This window comes from Octopus bimaculoides, chromosome 4 (genome assembly GCF_046866305.1).
Source record: "Octopus bimaculoides isolate indiv1 chromosome 4, ASM4686630v1, whole genome shotgun sequence".
Classification (NCBI taxonomy): Eukaryota; Metazoa; Mollusca; class Cephalopoda; order Octopoda; family Octopodidae; genus Octopus; species Octopus bimaculoides.
Genome location: NC_142931.1, coordinates 99702945 through 99725229, shown reverse-complemented (window position 1 = coordinate 99725229; position 22285 = coordinate 99702945). Strand labels below are relative to the sequence as shown.

At 35.5% G+C, this 22285-nt stretch overlaps 1 protein-coding gene across 2 annotated transcripts in view; it reads right to left on the bottom strand.

The window, feature by feature from the left end:
- The window catches only part of LOC106878491 (BRCA1-associated RING domain protein 1), a 52017-nt gene extending 35547 nt beyond the window's left edge, over positions 1 to 16470 (bottom strand). The window contains exons 1-2 of one of the 2 annotated variants that reach the window (XM_089351114.1): positions 16364 to 16470; positions 5601 to 5681 (exon numbers count right to left, since the gene is read on the bottom strand). The gene's annotated coding sequence lies outside the window, so the exon portion shown is untranslated. Of the gene's footprint in view, positions 1 to 5600; positions 5682 to 8665; positions 8804 to 16363 lie in introns of those variants that run through there. The other variant, XM_089351115.1, reaches the window with a different exon arrangement.
- Between the last annotated feature and the right edge of the window lie 5815 nt (positions 16471 to 22285).

The window sequence follows — 22285 nt, the reverse complement described above, 5'->3', positions numbered from 1 at the left end:
ATCAAAATATACAAGCTATAGATACAATTAGAGAACAAGCAATAGACAATCTGACTGCAATCAATAATAAACAGCTAAATGACAAAGTATTGCTAACAAAGTTAACAGGTGTAATAGACAAGACCAGTTAGCCAACTTCTATGCAGTTGTTTGACTGGTTCAATGTAGCAGCCATTTCTGCAGCAACAGACTACTGTTTTTAATATGGCAATCCCATGTTTTATTCCTCATAAGTTAGAATTGGGGCTGACAATAAATGGACCACCGAGGTAATCAGATCTTTTCTAAAAAAAAAAAAAAATTTATAAAATTTAATGTTTCATTTATAAAAATTTAGAAACTTTGACAGAATTGAATTAAATTATTTGTTATGGTGGAACTTGAAGTAGATAAAGCTATAAATAATAGCCTGTGAAATATTGGGCTGAAAATTCCCTTGGATGGGAAAAAAAAAAGATAAAAGCAGCCTTTGACTTTCATCAAATTAGGGTTGAGAGGCAAGATAACAGCACAGACAATAAGGGAGCCTCTATATGCTACTCAGTCTAATAGAAATAACAGTCAAATCTCACACAAAATACACCCTTTTATTTTAAAAAGACACTTTGGATGATGTGGTCATGGATACACTAAGTGCATTTGAGGCTGAATTTAGAACTGAACAAGGGAAAAAATTACAGGTTTATCAATAACAGGCAAGCATTCTTTCCAGGGCAAATGTTTGTGTCTCATTTATTAATACCATAAGACAAATGAAACACTGGCTCTTAAAAGATCTATGGAGCTTAGAGGATTTTTTTTCTTTTTAGTTTAACTTTTCAAAATTAATTTTGATTTAAATTTTTCTAGAGTATAATAGCTGTGGTATTGGTATAGTCTCTGCAAATATATAGACAACATAATTAAAGATTTTTAGGATGGTGTAATTATCAATAGAGAAGTTGTAGGAATGATCACACCATGTATCCCAAAACGGGAAAGAATCTCATTATAGTTACTTGACTTGCTAGAAATGGCAGATCAACTAAATCTCCTTTAAATCACATCTTACTGATTCGAAAAGAACACACTGGACAATGTAGTCAAAAATCTACAGTCTGCCCAAAAAGAAAAAAGACAGGTTGCAGCTATGACTTCACTTAATGTACTAAAAATAGCAGCCACATATCCCTCGGAAGAATAGGATACACTATGCCTTAAAAAAAGATGATGGTTCTAACACCTTTGAATTACAGATTTATTCACAATCAGAGTGAATAAAAGACAGCTTATGACCTTTGGTCACACAATTGGTCAACCAGGGCTAACCTGTTGCTAAATAATAGCAACAAACTAATGAAGGAGTCTCTACATGGTCATTAAGCCTGCAAGAAATAGCAAACAAATCTCCTTCAAATCATATCTTACTATCTAAATAAGGAAAGAACAACCTAGATAATTTAATCCTTATTACCCTACAACTAAAAATAAAAAAAAAAGATTATTACATCTGGTATGCCTTTTATCAAATGCTTTTATAATCGGTAAAAGGACAAGTTTAAATTTCTCAGTTTGGTCTCTTAATTACATCTATAAGGTACCCAACAATAATTCCCACTCTTCAGTGTAATGTATATTTTCTAAGCCACTTGTCAGAAAATAGCGAATCTACTTTTGATACTTTTTCCCCTTTAGCATTTTCCTATGAACAAAGCTTAGATTGAAAATCTTATGTATTTCAGGTATATTAACACATCTACCATCATATTAAAAAGGAGCATTTTGAAGAGTGGAAACTCTCATGGTATCTACTGCAGTAAAGTTTGTTCTAACAGAACATCCATGTTTAAGTGGGGATAAATATTGCCTCTTGGCATTAATACCACTTCTGCTGATAATATATATTTTATAAGCTTAAGGAAACAGGAGAGGTCGAGCTTCTATTTGATTGCTTCATCTACTAGAAGTAAAGGCCAATATTCTTTAAATCACAACCTACTGTCTTAGTAAAATAAAGGACAGATAGATAATTAAAGTCCTCGGGGAAAAGGATGGGATAAGGACAGCAGGAATATTTTTGCTGATAGGCCAGCATAGTTAGACCGACCTAAAGAACAGCGTCTTCAAATTGGTATTTGCCACCTGTAGGCAAACTACTGAAAAATTTTGCCAACCACTGCAAAGTAAGGTGACAGGACATTTGGAAGGTGAGGGTGATGTATGTGATCTGGAGAGAGAGAGAGAGAGAGAGAGAGAGTTAAAATCTTTTTATTATTGAGCACATATGGGACAAATATGGACCTTAATAGAATGTCTGAATAAAAGACATGATGGTCACAGAAAGTTTTTGAATATAGGTATGCTTAATCATGTCTAACTTAGTCCAAATAACAATTTATTCCTCCACAAGCTATCCAATATACGGTGTAAGTGATGAAGTATAAACTTATAACACTTCATCCCCTCTGCTTTCCATCCTACCAGGGTTCATAAAATAAAGTACCAGTCGAGTAATTATAGTAAATTAAATCACTTCTATCCTTCGCCCCTAAGATATGTGACCTTGTGGCAGTGTTAGAAATTGGTGGATGGCAGAATCGGAAGAGTGGCAAACAAAATACTTTGCCATATTTAGTTACATACATTTGTGTTGCACTTCCAATCTTATCAAGGTTGAATTTGCCATTCTTCTTGCTACAGTTCATAAATTAAGTACCATTCAAATACTAGGATTTCATTTAATTGATTATATTCAACTCTTCAATGAGTATATGCCACCTTCTGCCTTGGACAGAAATAATCATCATCATCATTATAAATATTGTTTGTTGTGAACACCTTTCAAATATAATTTTGAAGGACTGAAAGCAGTTTTCTCTGTTCTTAACCTCCACACTTTGCAGAAGTCCAATAATAAGTATTCTGATACTTGTTTATTATTAAATGCTGAGAAAGGTCTACTTATGTAACGTTAAGTAGTACTCTCCAACATTATATATGAACTCAATAAAATTGTGTTTCTCAAGGGAAAGGGCTACTCTTCAAATCATTTTCACCCAATCATTAAAGTTTATTTTTGTTTACAGCTTAGTCTAAGTAGGACAAAACATGACTTTATAACAAAGTTACCAAGAATGGTGGAAGGGAGGATTAGCCTGAATCTGGAAATCTTATTGCAAAGAGGTAGATTCCACAAATAACACTTAAGGATTCAGGTGATAGAGTTATGTTGGCTAACATTTAAACTGTCTCACCCAATGTGTACAGTCCATATGACAGGCTTCCATCTTATTTCTGTGGACTCAGATCAATCACAGTAGTTTGACTGATCTAAGGTCAAGGTAAAAGACACCCAAAGTACCACACAGCTGGTCTGAATATAGAACCATATAATTTTGAAGAGAACTTCATAACTATGTAATCATACACAACATGTATAACTTAATTATTTATATATTATTTGGAGCAGTGGTGGTGGTGGAGGATATTTAGTCTTAAAGATTTTATGGCATTTTTATAGTATATTTTATTACATTTTAAAATGATGCTATAAAATTTATTATGAGTAATAGTAATAGCCTGCTCTTTCCTTCCAAAATAAGTGGCTGTGTGAGGGCATGGGTGACCAATTTAGTAGAGTGCTAGATAAAATAACTATTTTTTAAGTTATATTACTTTATATTCAGAGTTCAAATCTCGTATTCATTAACTTTGCTTTTCATTATTTCTAGGGTATATTAAATATGTACCTGTCAATTACAATGTTTGATTAAATCAACAATATTCTTTTAATCTTTCAACCTTTCTAAAGTAGATTAAATTTGTCAATAGCAATAAGGGATAAATAAACTGAACTCTCTTCCTCTCAATCTTTCTAGAATAGATTAAATAAGTACCTGTCAAATATTGCTGTTAATTAAATCAAATATGCACCTTTGCCAAATATTTGTAGCCTTGTGACTATAAAGAAGTCATTATTAGTATTATTAATGGTGTTAGAGGGGCAGAACTAGTAAAATGTTGAATAAAATGTAGTATTTAGTTTAAGTTCTATCTTCAAATCTCACAAAGCTCACCTTTGACCATTATCCTTTCAGTATTAATGAAGTACAATCAAGTACTGAGGAAGTTTTAAATATATCTGCTCTATTTAATAGTGTATAACCTTGCAATTATGTTAGAAATCCTTATTTTTATAGATATAAAACTGGTTTCCCATGTCTGTTTACTCATACTCAATTTTATGTACCACCCCACCAATGATTTTGTAATTGGTCTCTACAACCATTGCTCTTGTAGCAAATGATTAATGCTATTGTTAGATGATAGGTGACAGAACTGGTAGAACAATAAGTTAAATGTATTGGGTACTTAATGAGATCTATTTCTGAGGGTGATGTGTTTGATCATCTTTCTATGCTCAATAAAGTAAGTACCTGTATACATTCATAACTTACATACATATCCTCTCTTAATATTTAAAGATGATTTCTCTACTGTGTGGCCAGATGTTCTGATGTGGGATTCTAGGTTGTCTTCCTCTGACAACCACTCCCATTGCCATGCACACTTTGACCTGGAAATGATTAGTGACACTAGCAAGGTCCTCAGGTGTGATCAACATCTAGGAATCCAGTGATGTTTCCATTTTGTTTTGCTGGGATTGGGAGGTGAATCCCATTACTACCTCTGCTCCCCAACCATTGTTATCACTCTGATCTATCTCTGTGGGGTGCTATGCTGGTGGCTCAGATTCATTATAAACTTCTAGAACATGTAAATGGTTATAGCCATTGATCTAACCTCTTTTCATTGTTGCAGATAGCAATAATAGTCCCATGTTGTCTTCCTCTTGCTATGTAGGTGACTGTAAACTAGGTTCCTTATAGACACTTTCCTATTTGAGTTGGGGTTGAGCATTGTAGTTTCCATACACTAGCACATAATGCTTCTTATCTTTTATGTCATCCTTATATTTCTTGGTTATTTCCTGCTTGCCATCCAGTAAATGAATTGTATTCACTGTACTTAACAGAAGCAAACAATATTTTCTTTGTAGTCTAATAATGATTGGTTAATGTCATTATTATTGTAGACACTGTTGTTGGAACAAGTATTACAGCTACTTTCCTACAAGTTTGAGATAGACTCTACAGGCACAGGTGTGCTGTCAGATGGACTTGTCTGTATATGGTGACACTACAATTGCTTCAACTGTGACTTTAATACTTTTTATTGCTATGGTTGCAACACCTGCATTAGTTGTAGGAGAGACTCTGACAACATTTTCAATGCTGGCTCTCTCTCTCTCTCTCTCTCATCTTTCTCTTAAACTCTAATCTCTTCCTTTCTGTTTCTTTCACATCAAACATTATGATTCCTTGGCTGGAATCCATTTTTTTTTTTAGATATGAATTTTTTAACAATTACAAAGAAAACTTTGAGTCAACACTGCTTTACAGTTCACAAAAAAGCAAACTGTACCTAAATATAAAATTATTAACCAAAACAAAAAATAAATTTTCATATAGGTAAAAAAAAAATACAATTTAAAAAATAATGTGTGCTGTTAAAATGTAACATGGTTTATGAAAGATGATAACAATAATAATAATATATACCAAAGGTGTCCATCCAGCATGGTCTTTTGTATTTACATTAGCTCCTTCAGTCAGCAGGACCTGTACTTTTGCCAGATTATTCTGAAATAAGCAAGTAAAATCATAAAGATGTAAGATAAAGAAACAGTATTTAAATTTAAAGCAAAATAATTACAATCTTTATGATAATTCACATTATTAAGATGGTGAGCTGGCAGAATTGTTAGTATGCCAGACAAAATGCTTTACAGCATTTCATCCAGCTTTAAATTCTGAGTTCAAATTCTGCCAAAGTTGACTTTGCCCTTCATTTTTTGGGGTTGGTAAAATAAGTACCAGTGAAGCACATGAGTTGATGTAATCAACTAGCCCACAAGATTTCAGACCTTAGCCTATAATAGAAAGGAGTAGCTTCATTATTATTATTATTATTATGTAGTAGTAGTTGTAGTAGCTTGGTTCTATATAAACTTAAAACCATCTGAAAAATTTCATATTTACTGTGGAATTTTCATGGGTACTGTTAGTACTTATTATAACTGCTCAGAGTCTGGTTTGGTCCTGACCTCCAGGTTGATAAGAACTGGAATGAGGTGGCGAACAGGGTGGCCAGTATTACCCAGAAATGGGCTGAGAGGAGGCTGTCCCTGAAAGATCGGGTAGAGGTGGCGAATGCCTATATCGCCTCCGTTATCATTTACCACCTGACCGTCGTGCCTTGTACCAGTTACTGCTTGAGCAGGTTGGAACATCTCTTGTTTAAGTTCTTGTGGAAGGGATGCGTTCTAACGGTCAGGTGAGCAATCTGTTGCCAGCATCCTCTGAGTGGCAGATTAGTTATGCAGTGGCTCCTAATGTGCAGACACATTCTTAGGTTACACCATCTGCAATGATTTCTGGATGGGGAGACTCTGGGCACCAATGAAAACAAACTGGCTAGTCTGTTCCAGAGGACTTTCCAGTCAGGAAGAACTATCATGGATAATTTCCAGATGTCCTTGGCCTGGCAAGTGCTACCGGTGGGAGGGGGGGGTACAAGTTTGAGATAAACTCTACAGGCACAGGTGTGCTGTCAGATAGACTTGTGTGAGGTGCATGGAGAGTGACAAAACTGTTCTGCACACACACATTCATTGTCCAGGCATTGCTGACTTGTGGGTTTATATTGACTAGCTGCTGTCACGTGTGGGACGGATCAGTCTGTCAGCCGAGTCTGTAGTGATGATGCCCCGTCGCCCTCCTTCAGTTGGACAGGTAAGGCAGTATTCCTTTGCCTAGTGGCTGTGGCAAAAGAGGTTGTTTGGTGGACAAGGCTGAAAGGCATGAAGACAAATACATTCCTCTTTGGTAGTGCTCTCATTGACTTCAAGTTTCACTTGGAAGGGAAACTGAGAGTGGTGAGGGAAGTGTTGTCCTCAAGAGTGTTTTTTGAAAGGTGGGTGGAAGTTGCGAAAATGGCAAGAGTAGATGGTACTTCTTTCAGTGTAGACCTGTAAGTCAGAGAGAAGGAATTGGAGAGGGTATTTGCTCTTGGTATTCAGGGAAAGCTTGGACATTAGGGTTCCTCCATTATCCCTAGAGATCCTTCTGCGTCAAGAGGGTTACATCTCTATCATCCTCTCCCACTTTTTTTTTTAAACCTTTGTATACTATGTATATGTCTCTTCTTTTTCAGTGTATACCATGTATACTTACCTTTTTTTTTTTATCATTTCATTATACGTAAACCTCCACACTTTATGTTAGTCTTTGTATTGTCCCCCTCATCCTTCACCCTTGTGGCAAATAAATGAAATCCTCATTATTATTATTATTATAGGATGCATGTCTTATTGGTTAGGGTGTTGCAGTCATGATCACAAGATCATGGTTTCAATTCCTAGAACAGCTTCCACATTGTGTTCTTGGGCAAAACACCTCATCTCATGTTGCTTGCAATCACTTCAACACCTGACATGTAGTACACTGTGCACCTGTTCAGACTACATTGATTTGATGGAGAAAGCGAGCTAATGTGCAGCACATACATTTGATCACTATAAACAAATCATTTGAGCAGGTTGTTTGGCAAAATGCTGAACACTCTTATGTAATTTTCAACAGGAGAATTCATTGTTGTTGTTATTATTACTGTTATTCAGGTGATGGGTTGGCAGAATCATAAGAGCATTAGACAAATGCTTTGCAATAATTGCTCTGGCTCCTTGTGTTCTGACTTCAATTCCCATTGAGGTTAACTTTGTCCATCTTTTCAAGGTTGATAAAATAAAGTATCAGTGAAACATTGGGGTGAGTGCAATCAGATTTACTGACCTTGGCTTTAGTTAGACAATTATTATTAAGTTGGTGAATAAGTAAAATCATTAGTGTAAAAAAAAATGCTTAGTGGTATTTGTTCAGACTCTATACAGTCTGAATTAAAATTCTGGTAAGATCAATTCTGCCCCACATCTCTCCATCTCAGAGTCAATTTCATCCGCTAACTTCCTCCCTGAAATTTCTGACTTTGGGCTTATCTTTGAAAACATTAAGGGCAGTAAATCATAAAAATCATTAGTGGTTGTAAAAAATGTATTACATTATTTCTTCTGGCCCTTTATCTTCTGAGTTCAAATTCTGTTGAGATTAACATTGCGTTAATAGAATAAAATATCAGTCAAATACTAGGGTCAATGACATTAATCCGAACCTCTCAAAAAAATTGCTGTGAACTGACAAAATTATTAGAGCATCAAATAAACTGCCATACAGCATTTCTTGCAACTCTTTACATTTTAAGTTCAAGGTCAACTTTGCTTTTCCTCCTTCTGGGGTCGATAAAGTATCAGTCAAATACAAGGGTTGATGTAATCAAATAACCTCTCCCGCTAGAAAAATTACATGCCAAAATTTGGAACAATTATTATTATACCAAAAATTTCCATCGTCATATTGATGCCTTGAGATTTCGTCTCAAGGAACCTGCAAATGATTCTTAGACGAAGGATAAGAGTTGTTTTACAATTCAGTTATCAATTACACAGTTCTAATGTCTTACATTCACTTGAGTTTGTACTCTTGTATTAACAAAGACCATTTTCACTCACATGTCACAGAGTAGTCTTTGTCACTTCACCAGTTAGATTGGCACTGTTTACTGTATTCCAGTTTCAACAGCAATATCATTCACCCACAAAGACATGGTTTTTTAAAATTAGTTTAGTAAAAGCAAGGGACAGTTTCCACCAGAGCCCTGAGATGGGAAAATCAGTGCTGTGAATATTTCTACAAGAAAAAGATATGCACGAGGAAAAATATTTTAGAGGGTTGAGCATCTAAGAAAAGATCAACTGAGCATAGTTGTAGAGACATAATATGTGTGACAAGAGGAGAAATAAATGAGCGAGGAAGACTTGAGTGGAGGTAGCATAAGATCAGGCATAGGCCATTAGAGAGGCAGTAGAAAAAGAACAAAGAAATGATACAACACATCATGTGTCACAGAATGTAATGTCCAGATACTTTCCAATATTTTCTATTTCATTTCCTTCCAATGCCTTGTAACCTTGGAAAAGCCATTAATGTCACAAGATCCCGCCTGAAAGGAAAAGTGAAGGGTAAAGCAGTGGCAGATGTGCTTGATAGTCAAATGATAGGCTACATGTCTTGGAGTATTTAGACTTATTCATCTAAATTCTGTACTTAGATCTTACTAATTCTTTACTTTAGTCATCAAAGTAAAGGCCATGCTGGTGCACAAGAGAAACAACAAAGAAATGGAGAAAAAGGTAGAGAGAAGAGAGAAAGAAGAAAGAAAAAAGAATATTTAGATGAAAGGAAACCAGTTGTGTGGATTCCATGTTATGTGGAGGTGTTATTCAATGAACAACAACTTAATATCTAGATCTCAAGTAGTGGGGTACATATAGAAGTGAAGAGAGGAATGAAGTGGGTTGGAAGAAATGAGTGAGGAAGAAGTGAGCAAGATGTACTTCTAATAGATAAGGAAATAAACTGAATGATGGGGTGGTGGTGCTGATGGTGGTGGGTTGGTGGTACTGGTGTTGTTGTCACTGTTGTTGGTGGTAATGTTGTTATTGGTAGTGGTAGTGTCATTACTGTTATTGGTGGTGGTTATAGTGGAAAAAGTATTGATGGTATCATAGATGTTGTTGTAGGTGGCAGTGCTGTTGTTGGATCCTAGATTAATTATGATCAAACAAAATCAAAGGTTTTCTAGCTGTGATCACCCCATCATTTTGCATAGATAGGACTAGATTGGCCAACGTGTCTGACCTTTTTAAGATGGTAGGCTGTGATGTGAGGAAATTTGGCTATTATTTCTAGTCAGTTTAGCAACATTTGAGAAGCTTCCTTGTTTGTGGTGGTAGTGATAAGAGTAGTTATATTTTCAGGTCAGTCGAATAAGACAACTTATGACAGAATTCCCAGCTATGACCATCGCATCTTATTATAAGACCTTATATATTTAAGACTATATTATCCAACTGTTTTTTAAATTTTTTATTGAAGTAGTACAATGTGCTTTACAGGGAGATTTGGCTGCTATTTTCAGCATGTTGCATAACTACAGAGAGATTCTATTAGTTTGTTCTTGTTGTTAATGATGATGGCAATTGTAGTGGTGATAGCAGTGGTGATGCTACTGCTGTTCTTACTGGTAATGGTGATGATGGTGAGGGTGCTGTTATTACTGCTACTGTTATTGTTGGTAGTGGTGGTGGTGGGGATAAGGAATGGTACGCTTAGTGCAGAGTGACAGGAAATATTTTCAAAGTTATGAATGGTACATTAAAGCAAAAGAGATTAATGCAGCTATACTCCAAGACAGGATGGAAGCCAAAAAACAGCAATCATTGCACTGGCACTCAACCAACAGCAGCTCTACACTACAAGAGTCTATAGCTATTTTGGATGGGATGTACAAAAATATCCTTACCAACCAAGGAAACACCCACCAACTACTAGCAGGGGTGAAGGGGAGGAGGAGAAATTTCATTAGTAAATACTACTACAGCTGCTGCTGCTGCTACTACTACTACAAAAACATTAAAGCAAGGAAACTAAACCTGTTACTTTCTGCCTAGGATTAGCTATGAAGATAATATACCCCTAACTGTTTAAACATCTTTCTCTTATATTTACTGTTATTGCTTGCTCTGCACAGAGTGTGTGTGTTTCCGTGTGTGTATACAGACACGTGCACACACACACACACACACACACACACACACACACACACACACACATCGGGCTGAGTAGAAAATAAGCAACATTTTGAAAAAATGAAATTCATCACAATATATTTCAACAATGCGGAAATTTTATTCATCAGAGTAGTACCATTACAATCAGCACATTTTGCCAACGAGTTACAAGTTTATTTATTCTGGTACCATAAAAATCTGCAGTTCTGGAGCTGATGAATGCTTTGAATGCACTTTCAGCATCGGCTTGATTTTTGAACTCTTTATCTCGCAGGAAACCATCAAGGTGCTTGAAAAAGTGGTAGTCGGTAGGAGAAAGGTCTGGTGAAGAACATCATAGCCAAGTTTCCTCAACTCCTGGAGTGTCATTAGTGAAACATGCAGGTTGAGCATTGTCATGAAGAATGATTGGACCTCTTCTGTTGACAAGTCAGGGACAGAGGAGTGGTAATTTTTCATTCATTTTAGCAATTTCATGGCAATATGTTTCTACAGAATGGTTTTTCTAGGTTTTGAGAAGTTATAGTGGACAAGTCCAGCAGCACACCACCAAGAAGTCACCATAAGCATCTTTTTGAAGAGCTTGGGTTTAGGGAAGGTTTTCAGTACTACATTTTGGTTTAACCACTGCGAAGAAAGTTTTTTATTATTGTACAGAATCCACTTTTCATTGCAAGCTACAATATGGCTGAGAAATGGATCAGTCTGGTTATGGAGAAGCGACAAGCAAATTTCATATCAGCGCATTTTCTGATTTTCCTTCAAATTGTGTGGTACCCATTTGTCAAGTGCTTTTGACTTTCCAATCGCATGCAAAAGGTTGCAGGCAGTTTTCTGATTAACTTGAAGTTCTTTTGCCAGTTCTTGAGTGGCATATAGATTAAGGCATATGTGAAAATGCAAAGCATTTAGAAGACTATGGAAATAGAAGATAAGCCTATTGAAAGTAAGCTTTATAAACTAGAAATCATCATCATCGTTTAACGTCCACCTTCCATGCTAGCATGGGTTGGACGATTTGACTGAGGACTGGTGAAACCGGATGGCAACACCAGGCTCCAATCTGATTTGGCAGAGTTTCTACAGCTGGATGCCCTTCCTAACGCCAACCACTCAGAGAGTGTAGTGGGTGCTTTTACGTGTCACCCGCACGAAAACGGCCACGCTCGAAATGGTGTCTTTTATGTGCCACCCGCACAAGAGCCAGTCCAGGGGCACCGGCAACGATCTCGCTCGAAAAACCTCATGTGTCACTCGCACAAGAGCCAGTCCATGGGCACTGGCAACGATCTCGCACGAAAGATATCATGTGTCGCCCGCACATGAGCCAGTCCGGGGGCACTGGCAAACGATCCCGCTCGAAAAAAAAAAAAAAAGCCTCATGTGTCACCCGCACAAGAGCCAGTCCAGGGGCACTGGCAACGATCCCGCTCGAAAGACCCCATGTGTCGCCTGCACATGAGCCAGCCCGGGGGCACCGGCAACGACCTCGCTCGAAAGATTTCATGTGTCGCCTGCACATGAGCCAGTCCAGGGGCACTGGCATCGATCCCGCTCGAAAGATTTCATGTGTCTCCCGCACATAAGCCAGTCCAGGGACACTGACAACGATCCCGCTCGAAAGATTTCATGTGTCGCCCGCACATGAGCCAGTCCAGGGGCACCGCCAACGATCTCGCTCGAAAAACCTCATGTGTCACTCGCACAAGAGCCAGTCCATGGGCACTGGCAATGATCTCGCACGAAAGATATCATGTGTCGCCTGCACATGAGCCAGTCCAGGGGCACTGGCAACAATCCCGCTCGAAAGATTTCATGTGTCGCCCGCACATGAGCCAGTCCGGGGATAATGTTGACCGTTATTTCTAATGATGGAAGGATGGTGAGCTGACAAAATCACTGGAGTAATTGAAAAATTGCCTCAAAGCATTTCTTCCAGTACTTTACTTTCTGAGTTCGAATCCTGCCCAGATCAACTTTTCTATTCATCTCTCCAGGGTTGATAGAAATATTAGCCAAGTAATGGGATCAATGTAATAAACTGCTTCCTCTCAAACTTACTAGCCTTGTGCTTAAATTAGAAACAACTATTTCTAATGATGCAGATGACTTTTATTTTATGACTTAAGCAGGTGGCAAATTGGCAGAGTCTTTAGTCATTTGGATAAAAGTCTTTTAGATAATAAATATACTACTGGTCACACTTTTGAATCACAAGCATCACAAGCTTGATCCAAATACTTGCACCTGAGTGGATCCTGTTAATTGTATTTAAATGCCAGGTGTTGATGTTAAATCAGACAACAGATTAAACTAATCATTCAAGATAAGTACAGGTCAAATTAGATTAAGCCATAAAGTTAGGGCATTACTTCATTAAAGAAATATAGTTTGGGAACTATAGTACTTCTACTAAATCCACTGCATTTTCCAGTCATATGCAGCATTCAGAATTCCAAGTTCTAACTTTTCTTTGTATACTTTGTGATATTTTCTCTCACCTCATTACATTCAAGCTTGAGCATTGTTTTGTTTTAATTCATCATAAAGATATTCATGACTTGTTATGTTGCTATATATGTTTTCTAAGAGGTGACTTGCATGCTACCAGAATATATTCTATGTTGGTTTAAAATCAACAGTGTTATTCCAACCCTACCATCTAGTATTAGCTAAGGATTGAAGCAGATTGTACACTGCTCTAGGAAGGAATCACGAATGACTTACAGCCAGATGGACAGAACAAAAAAATATCCATCAGCATCTAAGTATTAGGAAATAGAAGCATTTCAATGAAATGATAACCAACTATGAACAAGAGAAGTTCTTGAGAAAATTTATATGTTTTTCATATAAGTTTTTGATAACAGGATGAAGGAAAGCTAGAAGACAGAGAAAAAGAAATAAAGAAGAAAATATGAACAGAAAGAAAAGACAGAGAAAGAATGAAGGAAATAAAATAAAAAGAAAGAACTAGCAACAGAATAATTAAGAAAAGAGAGATACATGAAGGTATGGCTGCAGAGAGTAACAACATATGTGATGGGAATTATGCAAGTGTCCACAACTGGTTGCTGGAAGGCGAGAAAGGGAAGTGGGGCTACAATTGTAGTCTTTCAGTAGAGTGTTTGATGAGATAAGAACTATTAGAAGGAAGTAGTGGGAAACAACATTGTATAACCAGATGTATGGCAATAGGAAATGAAGAACCTTCAATGTGGTTGTTTGATCTACTAGAAATAGAGTGCAGATCTCTATTAAATCACAGCCCAATGTTTAAAACAAAAACAAAAAAATAGTAAAACATGCTTGATAATGTAGTTCTAAATAACAATGTCAAATCAAATACAGGATGATCTTGGCAGGAATATCTTTGATCACAAGTCTGATAGATTAGGACTGTCCAAGAAGTAAAAACTAGAAATACAACAGAAAACAGGTCAATCTGGGACTTTCTAAGTTATCATTCAATAAAATAGCAATAATGGCTAAATCTTCTTCAATCACACAATATTATCTTTAAAAATGGAAGGATACATTAAAAATGAAAAGCACATTAAGTCTTATTGCTAGATATATACATAAACTCAGACAGGATTCATTTTACAATCTAACATAATAATAATAATAATAATAATAATAATAATAAAGGTGACTAACAGATATAGAAATTGAAGAGATAAAAAGGAAAGTAGAAAATAGCAATAATATTTCACCAACTCTATTGAAAGACTACAATTGTAGCCCAACTCCCCAGTGAGAACAGAGAAATAAATGACGGCAGTGAAGATATAGAGCAAAGTGTAAATGCATTCTCAGCATATGAAGCAGAAGTAATAGGAAGAGCTATATCACAAAAATACAATGATGACCAACACGATATAGTGAGGATGCTGTACCAATATATTAGAGAAGACCAGGATCAAACACCCACTAATCTGAGGTACATTGATCGATGCAAGCTCAAAGTTGAAACCGAAAAGATAGATTTGGTCCTTGAGCTATTCCAGACAAGAAATATAACTGAAACTAACAAGATTATTTGGGCTGCAGCTATGGTTGCTGCAGACAGAGTTGGATATAAAAAAAAAAAAGAACAAACAGAACGTAAAAACCAAATTGGCATAGACAAATTTGTGAGAAATAAAGTTAAAAAGACATTTAGGATAAGTTGATAGAGTGAGAAGAGGGGAATTGTAGAACAAGAGCATAAGAATAATGCTGGAAAGACCATATAGAATAAGAGATAAAAGGTGTGATGTGATATTGGAAGAACTGAAACAAGGAGTAGTAGCAATCAAAGCAAAACTGGAAAGATATGACAATAGATCAAAACAATTCAAACCAAAGTTTAAAGTAAATGAGAAGAAACTGCTTCAGGAACTAGATGGACAATTACACATAACAATGTTACCAGATGCAGAGGAAAGCAGGGTATTCTGGAGAGGGATCTGGGACCAACCTGTAGAGCATAATGATGAAGCAGAGTGGCTGCATGAACCCCAAGATAGGTTAAGAAATATAGAAGACCAAGAAGACATAAAAATAACTACAGAAATGATAAAAAAGCAGTTAAGAAAATTCCAAAATTGGAAGAACCCAGGACCAGATGGGGTCCGAGGTCATTGGATGAAGAAGCTGAGAGGGCTCCATGAAAGGATAGCGCAACAGCTAGAAGAGTGCTTGCAAGAAGGCACAGTACCCAGCTGGATGACAAAGGGAAAGGCATTGTTATGTGACAAGGATCCTGAAAAGGGAAATGTTGCATCCAACTTTAGACTAATAACATGCCTTCCACTAAAGTGGAAACTAATGTTAGATGCTCTGACTGGTGAACTGTGTAGATATTTGGGAAAAAGTGGGCTGCTACCTATAGAACAGAAAGGGTGCTGAAAGAGGAGCTGGGGAACAAAGGATCAGTTCTTACTTGATAATCCAATTATCAGGAACTGTAAGAGAAAACACACAAACCTGAGCATGACATGGGTTGACTATCGCAAAGCATACAATATGACACCACACTCCTAGATAATAAGAACAATGAAGAAGTATAGAGTAACAGAAAATATGAGAAGCCTTATATGGAATAACATGAAGGGCTGAAGAACTAAATTGACAGCAGGTAATCAAGTATTAGGAAAGGTGAAAATCAAGAGAGGAATTTTCTAGGGGGACAGTGTCCCCCCCCCCCCCCAGATCTTCGTGCTGGGAATGATCCCCTTGAGGGAAATACTACAGAAAACAAAGTTAAGATACGATCTGGGAAGAGGTAAGGGAAAACTGAACCACTTGCTATTCATGGACGACCTGAAACTATTCACAAAAACTGAGGTAGAACTGGACAATCCAGTCTAGTCTGTGCAGATTTTCTCCAATGATATTAAGATGGAGTTTGGATTCTCAAAATGTACTACAATGGTAATGAGACGAAGAAAGTTTGTCAGGACAGAAGGCATAAGGTTGCCAAGTGGTGAAATGATGAAGATAATTCAACTTCAATCCAGCTATAAATACCTGGGAATATTTGAGGCAGATGGAATCAAATACAACATGATGGAAAAGACAAAAAGAGAGTACCTGCAGCAAGTGAGAAAAATATTGGTTTCAAAGCTGAATGCCAGAAACATAATTTCAACAATAAACTTGTGTGCAGTTTCAGTAGTTCGATATGGTGCTGGAATCCTGAAATGGACAGAGAAGGAGCTAAAGGAGATGGACAGGAAGTCAAGAAAACCTCTAACAATGCATGGATCATATCATCCACATATAGACATTGATTGCCTATACATGAAGAGAACAAATGGAAGAAGAGGACTAATAAGTGTGGAAGATTGCATGTGTATTGAATTTGAGAGCTTAATGAGATACCTAAACCAAAGTAAGGAAACGTTGCTAGTGACAGTTAGGAACAAAGGAGTATTGAAAGCAGAGAAAAAGGGAAAAATAAGGGAAGAAGTACAAAAAGGACATGAAAAGAATTACACAAGAAAGGACGACACAATCAATTCCATATTACCACAACAGAAGTTATTGGAAAAACTAGGTGGGATTGGCTGATGAAAGGAACACTAAAAAAAGAGACAGAGCATTATACTGGCAGCGCAAGACCAAGTTTTGGTCATGAACTGGAGGGTTAACCTTAGGAATGAGCAAGTGTCTCCATTGTGCTGCATCTGCAATAAAGTGGATGAAACCATTGCCCATGTCATGAACAAATACCCCAGACTTGCTGCAAATCACTACAAGTTGTGGTGACACAATCTGGTAGCAAAAATGCTACATTGGAAACTGTAAAAAGTGGGGATTAGAGAGAGACAAGACATGGTATGAGCACAAACCTTAGCCCAGCTATGAAAAATGAAGAAGGCAAAGATGAGAAATAATAAAAACAACTGATCAATATAATTAGATATCATCAGGGAAATGATATGTCAGATACTGAAGCAGCAAGGAAATTCTGGGCAGGAATCTGGAGTAAAGAAGTCCAACATAATATACAAAACAGACTGGTTACAGGAATTTAAAAGAGAACAACAACAACAACAACTAACTACTTAATGAGGCATGAAATAGTGAAAGAAAGATGCTTCCAGCTTTGAGAGGAATCAAAAGAGGAAAACTCTACAAAATAGTGAAAAAGATAGATGAACAAAAATCTACATCAAAAACACAACAGATCTTACTGTGCAGCTTCTGTTGCTGTGCAAACTCTTGGATTAAAAGTGAAAGAAAAACAAAGGGCAAAGCCCCATAGTGGGAACAAAGGCTTGAGAACCAAATTGAAAAGCTCAACAGAAATCTTGAATGGATATCTGCAATCATAAAAAAAAGGGTGAGGGAAAAACACAGGAACTGCAAAGGAAATACAACATAAAACACAAAGGACTGCAAGTTGTGAAAAAAGGAATTAAGACAAAAAAAAAATCAAAGCAGTGTTGGATACAAAAAAAAAATCAAAGCAGTGTTGGATACAAAAAAAAAACAAAAAACCCCAGATACCAACAGAGAACAAATCTGTACCAGCAGAATAGACTTTTCAAGAACAACAAAAGAAAATTCTATAAACAACTGATCAATATATGTAGATATCACCAGCGAAATGACATGTCAGATACTGAAGCAGCAAGGAAATTCTGGGCAGAAATCTGGAGTAAAGAAGCCTAATATAGTATAAAAGCAGACTGGTAAACAGGATTTTAAAAGAGAAATGGAAGTTGAAATGACATAAGAAAATATAACAATCATGGATAAGAAAATAAGAGATGATTAAGAAAATACAAAACTGTAAAACTCCTGGACCAAATGGTGTGCCTGGGTTTCTGGCTCAAGAATCTCCCAAGTATACACACTTATATATAGCCATTTCTTTACTGACTGCATAAAAGATGGAACAACAACAGGGATGACAAAAGAAATAACAGTGCTGATACAGAAGGGCAAAGAAAAGAGAGGGGAAGTCAGCAATTATAGGCCATTACTTGCTTACCATTTTCCTGGAAACTATTAACTGGCTTCGTAGCAGATGAAGTATACAATTTTCTGGAAAAGGAGAATCTCTTGCTAGCGGAACACAAAAGTTCTGGAGTGGTCTTGAGGTCATAGTAGAGGCTAAGAGTGGCTACTTTGAGCAAGCTGTTATCACCCAGCAATAATCTAATTGTTAGATTTTTAATTTTTTAAAATATTTTAATTTTTTAAAATATTTTAATTTTTGGATAGGATGTTGTGTTCTCTTACCCTTTTATACAAACTGTCAAATTAAACCTGAATGCCCTGTACACACATACACAAAGTAATACAGTAGGGTAGGTTCTGATAGAGAAGAAAACAGTGTATTTCCAATATAGCACTCAACCTACACTCCTGAAAGTCCACTGGTACAGAAATTCCAAGTACATCACTGGTAAAAGCAATGTATGAGTCTTAACAAAAAATAACATATAATACAATTACGAAGATGAAGAACAAATTTTAGCACATCATTATGATGGTTACAGTTGTTTCAGTACCACTCCATTTCTAATACCATTGGACATAAATGATTTCATACGGAAAGTTATACAATAACTATTTGTCCATTGCACACATTTTTGATGGTAGTTTGATGTAGTATCACTCCAACATAATCAGCTGCGTGCGTGCGTGTGTTATATATATATATATATATATATTTTATGTATTCATATGCATTAAAAGAGTACGCAATTCAATAATGTTGAATAGAAATATAATTTGCCAGGCAAGTGTTTTGATCTGAGATTGTGTGTTGAAACTAAAACGATTTCAGCATGGAAGTCATGTTAGCCATTCAGAAACACCCAAAAACTTTAAACCTTTATTGTTTGTAAAATGGTGTCAAAATTTTCCTCACTCGAAAATGTGACCTGAGCACTGACAACGCTACACTGCAGCATAAATGTTTAAATTGTAATACTTATAGTATATATTATTATCTAGCATGATGCTCTGCTTACAAAATACTAATAAGTTGTTATTTCATATAATAAACATGTATATTCTCTATCTTAAATTCTTTTATTCTTTTACTCATTTCAGCCATGCGGCTGTGGTCATGCTGGAGCACATATATTTATTAATTAAAAAGTGAAATGAATATACTATAAAAATATATGAAGAAGAAAAAGAAAGAGGGAATGAGAAATATAAAAGAATCTCCATAAAATATGGTTCAGATGGCATCAGCTTATATAAGAACTTACTAATTACAAACATTGAGGAAGTCAACTAAAATCTCACCATTTGAAATTCTTAAACACTTAAGTCAACCTATATTCTCATGTTTGTACTTACAGGCATGAATACTTAAATGTATCTGTATGTCTCTCTATGATGGTGGTGATGAAGTGATGATGTGTATGTGTGTGTGATGAGTAGGGTAATGTATATATTTGTAGGGGAAATGGTGTGTATTTAAGTGTGTGAATGTATAGGGAATTGATGTGAGATGTGTGTATGCATAGAGAGAGTGATGGTGCATGTGAGCAAGTTGTTTGTAATTGATTGTGCAAGTGAAAGAAGGTATGAGTGAGTGATGGTGTGTGAATGATAGTGTGTATGAGTGATGGTGTGTGCATGAGTGATGGAGTGTGAGTGACGAAGTGTGTGTGAGTGATGGAGTGTGTGTGAGTAATGTTGCGTATGAGTGATGGAGTGTGTGAGGCTGTGAGTACGTACATGTACGTGCAGATGTGAGTGAGGCTGTATGATGGTGTAAATGGAGGTATGTGAAAGTATATGAAATAAGAAAGTAGATGAAAATCAATATGAACACAAGTGTGTGTGAGGAAAGATCTGTATGAGTAAGCGTGCGTAAGAACTAGGATGTGTGTTGGTATACATATGTAATGATTGGTCTGTGTACATGTGTTTGTGTGTTGTGAATGTGACAGTGTATGCCCACTATGAATATTATAATTTAAGTGTGATAATTATATTAACAAGATGCACATTTTATAACAAAACCCTATGAGGAAACCTCTACACCATTATTGAATCTGCTAGAAATAACATCTAAATCTTCTTCAAATCACACTATATCATCTTTAAAATATAACAAACACACACACACACACACACACACACATATACACTAGCAATGCATCCTGGTGTTGCCCGAGTGTTATGACATACAAGCACATTGTATTATTTGCTCCTTTCTTATGGGCAGTATCGGCACAGCTGATATATAGTTAATGGAATAATGGGAAGTCATTGTCTGTTTAATAGTGAAAGGTGAGGGTACAATCTGCATGAAAGTGCTTTCTGTTCTCAATAAGGATCAGAAACTATGTATTGTTTCATCGTATAAAAGGGGGATAATACGATTTTGTCCAGAAATCATGTTTTCAATATCTTAATTTCTCTCTATCCCTACTGCAATTTCTTAATTTGTAACTTTTCTTAGAATTTTTTTGTTATCTACATAGAAAAATACAGAGATTACGAATCTGGGAAATACACATATATATTTATACATTGTTTATAGTTTAATATTTCTTAAAGAAGCATTCAATGCCCCTTCCTCCACCTTGCCCACCCATCACCTACCAGCTTTCAAAAAGCTAAAATCTCCCAAACTTTCACTTTGGCTGATGTTTCCCACATGTGTAGAATTCTACTGAAATAGTAGACTTAAAAAATACCAGACCACCACCAGAAAACCCGGCATGCTAGAAACAACAGGTAAACAACACTATTTCTGAAGAAACTTCCTTGTTTTCCAAAAAGCTAAAAGTGAAACATTGGGAGTGTGTCACTCTTTGAAAGTGGTAAGGTGATGGGTAAAATTCTTAAAAATTCGTACCCTCTGCTTTTTCTCCATGTATTACCAAGGCTAAAAATTTGAAAACAGTAAAAAATGAATTTGGTGTGGAGTGGAAGCAAATTGAAATATTGAGAACATATTTTGTTGGTGAAATCTTAACCTCCTGTATCACAAACATAGGAATCGAAGAAATTTAGGGAAAAAAATAAGGAGGGGTGGAAATGTCACCTTGGACATGCCAGAAAGAAGAGATAAAGGACAGGATTTCTGGAAAACTTCCTTTTATATTTACATTAAAGATCAGGTTTGAAATATGCTTATCACAATCACACATTACAGGATAGAGAAAGATCATTTCAATTGGATTTGAGCTGTAAATTAGCACGTGCACACTGCAAGAAATAACAATTTGCACAGAAATTTTACATACAGTGTGTGTATGTGTGTCAAACGAAGTTATTTTATGGCATTCTTTCATTTGAAGAAGCAAAGTAAGTATAATATAATACAAAGTAAATATCATACGATAGTGATAATAAAACGACTACACGTGTTTCATAACCAATTTTCAAATAGAAAGAATATTTAAATCGATTAAAACTATCGAAAATCAATTCTATTCAAAAATATAGCTAATCTTCAGGTATATATATGTACACAAACACACACACACGTATGTATATGTATATATAGATATATACGTATATATATATGTGTGTGTGTATATATATATATACGTATATATATATATACACGTATATATATATATATATATATGCATATATATATGCATATATATATATATATGCATATATATATATGCATATATATATATATATGCATATATAATATATATATATGCATATATATATATATATATATGCATATATATATATATATATGCATATATATATATATATATGCATATATATATATATATATATGCATATATATATATATATGCATATATATATATATATATGCATATATATATATATATATGCATATATATATATATATATGCATATATATATATATATATGCATATATATATATATATATATGCATATATATATATATGCATATATATATATATGCATATATATATATATATATGCATATATATATATACATATATAATATATATATACATATATATATATATATATATACATATATATATATATATATAATATCATATACTATATATATAT